General features: G+C 43.6%; 1 protein-coding gene across 4 annotated transcripts in view; it reads left to right on the forward strand.

Annotated features, from left to right (window-relative positions):
- Positions 1-5872, forward strand: part of BACH1 (BTB domain and CNC homolog 1) — a 43720-nt gene extending 37848 nt beyond the window's left edge. The window contains exon 10 of one of the 4 annotated variants that reach the window (XR_012897920.1): positions 3858-5872. The gene's annotated coding sequence lies outside the window, so the exon portion shown is untranslated. The remainder of the gene's footprint in view (positions 1-3857) is intronic. The other 3 variants (XR_012897921.1, XR_012897916.1, XR_012897917.1) reach the window with 3 other exon arrangements.
- Positions 5873-6072: the final 200 nt, after the last annotated feature.

The following is a 6072-nucleotide window of genomic DNA, read 5'->3' on the forward strand; positions in this document are numbered from 1 at the left end:
TTGGTCAGTTGCACTAAGTATCTTCATTTAAAAAACAAAAAACAGTGCTGATAAAGATAGCATTGATGTGAGATTAGAAGTGGACTGGTAACAGAAATGAGATACTAATTTTATAGCATTCTAAATTTAATAGAAGACTGAGTACTAGGTAGTGCATGTCTTAAATATTAAGACAAACTAGGGGGCTGCACCCCCCAGCTCACTTCACTCACCAACCCTCCTTCCCCGTCAGAGGCCGCTTTTGCGGCCAGAGAGGCTGTTAATCTTGCACTAAGCCCAACAGCACTCTCCATGGCCCCAAATCACTTGTCCACCTACACCCCTGGATGGGCCCCTCTATTGGAACATGCTTGGCCCATCCCGCCAGCCCGTCCCCCCTGCCCACATCCCTCCTGCTCCTGCCCTGCCTGCCAATAAAATAGTCCATGGCCCACAGCCCACTCCCCTCCTTCCATTCCTACATCCCCATTTCTCTACTTGTGAACAGACTTATTATTTCAAACTAACTCCTGCTTGTGAAGAGGAATAGGGCTATTTTGAAATTATTTCAGGAATTATTTTGAAATAAAGACTTGTTTTGAAATGGTTTTTCAGTGTAGACATGCCCTAAGGTGCCACAGGACTCCTAGTTAATTTTAACATATCTATAAAAGGACAAGTTACACGATGACCTTAAATGTACTATTTTGAACCTGACTCTTCTGAAATTTGGTTTTTTTGCTAGGGCAGGTTGGGACGGTATGTGAAAAGTAAGTATTATGCGTTATTAATGCAGGATAATTGTACTGATACATAGTCCTGCCTGGATACAAAAATCTGCAGTCCATGATCCAGATTTTAGAGGCAGTCCCTGGGTTACGTACAAAATAGGGACTGTAGGTTTGTTCTTAAGTTGAATCTGTATGTAAGTCGGAACTGGCGTCCAGATTCAGCCGCTGCTGAAACTGACCAACGGCTGACTACAGGAAGCCCGAGGCAGAGTTGCTCTGCCCCGGGCTTCCTGGAATCAGCCTCTGATCAGTTTCAACAGGCTGAATCTGGACGCCAGTTCCAACTTACATACAGATTCAACTTAAGAACCCCAGGCGGCCCCAAGTCAGCTGCTGCTGAAACTGATCAGCCGCTGATTCCAGGAAGCCTGGGGCAGAGCAACTCTGCCTCAGGCTTCCTATAGTCAGCGCTGGTCAGTTTCAGCAGCTGCTGACTTGGGGACGTCTGGGGCAGAGCAGCTGGGGTGCTGCCGGGTTGGTCTAGTAGCACCCAGAGCGGCGCTGCGGGACCAACCGGCAGCGCCCCAGCTGCTCTACCACAGGCTTCTGGAGAAAAGCCTGGCCTGCGGGGGGGGGGGGGGGGAGGGGGCGTACTAGCTGCGCCCTCCCCCCCAGCAGACCAGGGAGATGCGGGTGGCGGACCGAGACGCACCGCGGTTCTGCCGCCCGGGTCCTCCGTGGCTTTGCTCCGCGTCTCCCTGGTCTGCTGGTCTCCAGGGGGCAAGGTCATGCAGGGAAGAGGTAAGCAGCAGTAGGGAGAGCATCTGTGAGTGCAAGGGTAGGGGGCATTGTCACATTTCAGTCTCTTTTGAGTGCTGCCGTTTCTGTTACTACATACAGAAAGAGGGTGGGGGATAAGGGCTTCCGGAGCTACTTGTTCGTTTGTCACATTTGTGGAAGCTGCTGTCCTTCTTAATAGTGTGCTGGAGGATCTGCAGGTCAGTGTTCACCAGACAGGGAGGCAGAAGTCAAGCAGGGCCAGCACTTAGCCACTCCTACAAGGAGATTAGGGCACAGCTTCTTGCATCCTTTCCCTGCCAGCAGTGCAGGGGGCCTGCCCTGACACCTCTGCCTGGCTGTGCTTGTTTGAGGAGAGGAGAGCCTTGCACAGATATCCATTGGAGTATCCACTGGATGCAGATGCAAATACAGGCAGTCCCCAAGTTACGCGGCTCCGACTTACGTCGGATCCGCAGTTACGAACGGGGCCCTTCCTCTCCCTGGTCTCCAGCAGACCAGGGAGAGGAAGCAAAACGGCGGAACACGCGGGCAGCAGACAGCCCAGACGCGTCTGGGCTGTCAGCTGGCCGCGTGCTCCGCGGCTTTGCTCTGCTCTGCTCTGCTCCCCCTACCACCTGGTCTGCAGACCAGGGGCACGGGGAGCAAAGCAGAGCAAAGCCACGGAGCCCGAGGGCAGCAGGATAGCCACGGCGCGTCTGGGCTGTCCCGCTGCCCCCGTGCTCCGTGGCTTTGCTCCGGACGCCTGTGGTACAGCAGCTGGGGCGCTGCCGGTTGGTCCCGTAGCGCCGCTCTGGGTGCCACTGGACCAACCCAGCAGCACCCCAGCTGCTCTGCCCCAGGTGTCCCCAAGTCAGCAGCTGCTGAAAATGACTAGTGGCTGACTCCAGGAGCTGACTTGGGGATGCCTGGGGTTCTTAAGTTGAATCTGTATGTAAGTCAGAACTGGCATCCAGATTCAGCCACTGTTGAAACTGATTAGTTTCAGCAGCGGCTGAATCTGGATGCCAGTTCCGACTTACATACAGGTTCAACTTAAGAACAAACCTACAGTCCCTATCTTGTACGTAACCCGGGGACTGCCTGTAACCATGGATATGCAGGGCTCTGCTGTTACAATGAAGCTTTTGGAAACTGGTTTCATTAAACTGATGCAATTGACTTTATGTGAATGCCTTTTGGGGTTTCCAGAGTTGAGGCACCTCTCCACCAAATTCCCTTAGTCTGAGGAAGGGGTGGATGTGGGTGTGGCCACACTTGGCTCAGCATTCAAATAGGTATATAGCTTGAGGCAGGTAAATATTTAAATGACCAAATAGGGAAATATATTACTCCTTAAATATCTACATTTTGAATTATGACAACCAATGGGCTGCTGGCTCAGGGTTTACCTTTGATACCTTCTTTCAGGGAACTATCTAAACCAGGGGATTTCTAAAAACCCTATGTGCTCCTTTTGCTAGTTGGTACAAAGGGATTTCAGGCCATACATTTTGGTTTGAATGGCTTCTATAGAAAAGGACTGATGCAAGGAAGTGGGGGGAACTGAAAGGAGCCACCTTTCCACCTGGCCCAAGGACCTCCAGCTTCTGCATTCAGCATGTGGGAAGTGCAGTTGAAATAATGAGTAATAAGCATCAGTCACACACAACAGTAGACTAGCTTTCGCTAAGTGTTTTGTAGTTATTGCTGCCTAGGAGAGATTTGAAGGGAGATTGTGATTGTAGAGGGCTAAAAATGGCCTTACCTTCTGAAAAATTTAAATTTGGACTGATTTAACTTTTTCTAAAACTCAGGCAATTACCATGAAGACTAAATTCAGCAATTTCTGTGGAGAATTATATTGTCTAAATACCAGAGTGATGTAAAGTTAAACAATATTCTGCCAGTGTCACAAGTGGAAATACTTATTACAATGCTAGAGTTGATTACTGTAGTTACAAATATTATACTAACTGCACTGATTAAAATAGTTTAAAGTAATGGATTCATCTCTAATAGCTTGAAGAAAATCTGCATGCTGCTTCAATGGGATAGCCGCTATCAATTTTTAAAGCAAGTTCACTTTGTTGCATTTGAATATTTTTGCGGTTTCAATGTAATATTTCAGTTATGTGGTGTGGAAATCAGAATTTGAATGTCTGTTCTTTGTAAAGGAAACCTGTTAACGTACAGAAGGACAATTAGCAATACTATCTTTAAGATTGCTTAATGTGTCAATATCCAGCTGTTTTCATGAAGGAGGATTTTTTGGTACAGTGAAAGTTCATTACACAAAAGCTAACCTCTGTTAAAACATGAATGCACTAATTGAAATTCTTGTAATAACTCCGTCATTTTTTTCTTAAGAAAGAAAGAAGATTTAGTGAACATGATACACTAGCTATGCCCAACTTCTGTCGACTCTTGAATTTTGCTCAAGAAAGGAACAGTGGACATTGATCAATTACCAGAGAAGGGTCCAGATTCAACCCTTGGTTATGTAGGTACAACTCCATTGAAGTAAATGGATTTGTAAGTGTTTAAATTAGTGGTGGATTTGATCTCTAGAATTAATCTTAATGTTCTTAAACTCTTATAAATGGCATGAAAGGAGAATTTAATCTGAACTGTGACAGATGACAAAATTATTTGTGTTCAAGTTTCCTTAAACAGAAGAAGAATTGAGGCACTAGTGTCAAAATAAATTCTGGCAGGAGTAAACTAAAACCATTATTCAATCTACAATTATTATGGAATTAAAGTATAATTCATTATCGCTGTAACCCATACACCCAGACAAAGTTGAGATCTTTGAACTACTTTGAAATAAATGTGTATACATTTTTTTTTAAAAGTCTGGATATAACAAATAGACTGGCTAATTCTGATGTTTAACAAAACTGTAAAATATTGTGATTAATGGGCAAAATTTTTCAGCAGGATATCTAGTGGATTATTAAATTAGCAGTTCTCCACACTTTGCAGATTCTATAGTCAAATATGCAGCTTTTCATTACGTATTTGTAATAACACAGCTTTTTATCCTGTTAACATTAAATGCAGTAAATTAAGAAAAATTAGATGTCCTACCATGTGTAGCTATGAAATTCACAATTGTAGTTAAAAGATCTATGCCTCCGTGCAGATCTTTAAAAGAAAAAAAAACCCTACAGTTTCTTGGGGAAAAAGTTTTAAATTAAACTTATGACTTTCTCCTGGTTATTTGTCAACATTTATTTCAGTGGGAAAGCATTTAGTTAGTATAAATATAAAAATAAAAAGCCTCTCTCCATCAACCAAGGTGAATAATTCTTATTTAATATATACATGCTTTTAAAGCAACACTTGTAAAATGTCCTTACAGTCTATCTAAATATAATCAACGAGTTTTCAGCAATTTAAAGTAATTTCACTGAAACAGATTTCAGTTCCTAGACTACAATGATGATGCAACTGTTATGTCAGACATTTGCCTATAGAGACAACTGCATCATCCTGTCTTGATTCCTGGAGTAAGTGATGTTTTTATTTCCTTGTTTTAGTCTACATGCTTCCTCTCTGTGTGAGACAAGAAACAAACCTGAAGAAAATTGTCTAGCAAACCTGACTAAAAACTACTACATGACACAAGTCTTCAGTGTTAAAACTCTTGGATGCATCTATATGCATATTTATGGAGTTCTGGTCCCCATAAGAGACTAGTTGCTAGATTCTTCCATATCTTAGCAGAGAGACTAATGGACATCTCCCTCCCACCATGGAATACTTCCCCTCCTATTTGCAGTTATATTACTGTGGCAATTACACCCCTTGTTTACTGTCTTTTTATTGTTATCAAATATTATTTACAGTTAAACATTGAAGGAAGATTTAGAATCTTCTTCCTGATCATTTATATGAGTCAAAACTGGATCATAGTAATTACCGCAAACACAGATGGGAGGAGGAGGAATTCAGAGTAAGAAAATCACATTGTTCAGGACACTCCGATATCATGAGGAGTAAAAACTTAGGAAACCAAGAATCCTTGAGCTGAGAAGTCAAGTTTTTTGCCTAACAAATAAGCTCTTAATCTGCACTGAAAAGCCGTTAATGTCAACAAGTAATGACTGACCTTCTCTAACTGGTGAATGAAGATGGAAAGGCTTTAGCCCACCTCAGCTACCTTTCTCTCTTTCCTCCCAAAAGACAGGTATTACCATTTTAGAGACTATGAGACAAGGGAGAGAAGGTTGTTTCTAAACCTCTCTTCAGCTAAACTGAACAAGAGGGCCTACATCTATATTGGCATGATTTTCCGGAAATGCTTTTAACGGAAAAGTTTTCCATTAAAAGCATTTTCGGAAAAGCGCGTCTAGATTGGCAGGACGCTTTTCCGGAAAAGCAATTTTTCCGGAAAAGCGTCCGTGGCCAATCTAGACGCGCTTTTCCACAAAAAAGCCCCGATCGTCATTTTCGCGATCGGGGCTTTTTTGCGGAAAACACTACTGTGCTGTCTACACTGGCTCTTTTCCGGAACAGTTTTCCGGAAAAAGACTTTTGCCCGAACGGGAGCAGCATAGTTTTTCTGGAAAAGCACTGA

The sequence above is a fragment of the Pelodiscus sinensis genome, chromosome 1, assembly GCF_049634645.1.
Source record: "Pelodiscus sinensis isolate JC-2024 chromosome 1, ASM4963464v1, whole genome shotgun sequence".
Classification (NCBI taxonomy): domain Eukaryota; kingdom Metazoa; phylum Chordata; order Testudines; family Trionychidae; genus Pelodiscus; species Pelodiscus sinensis.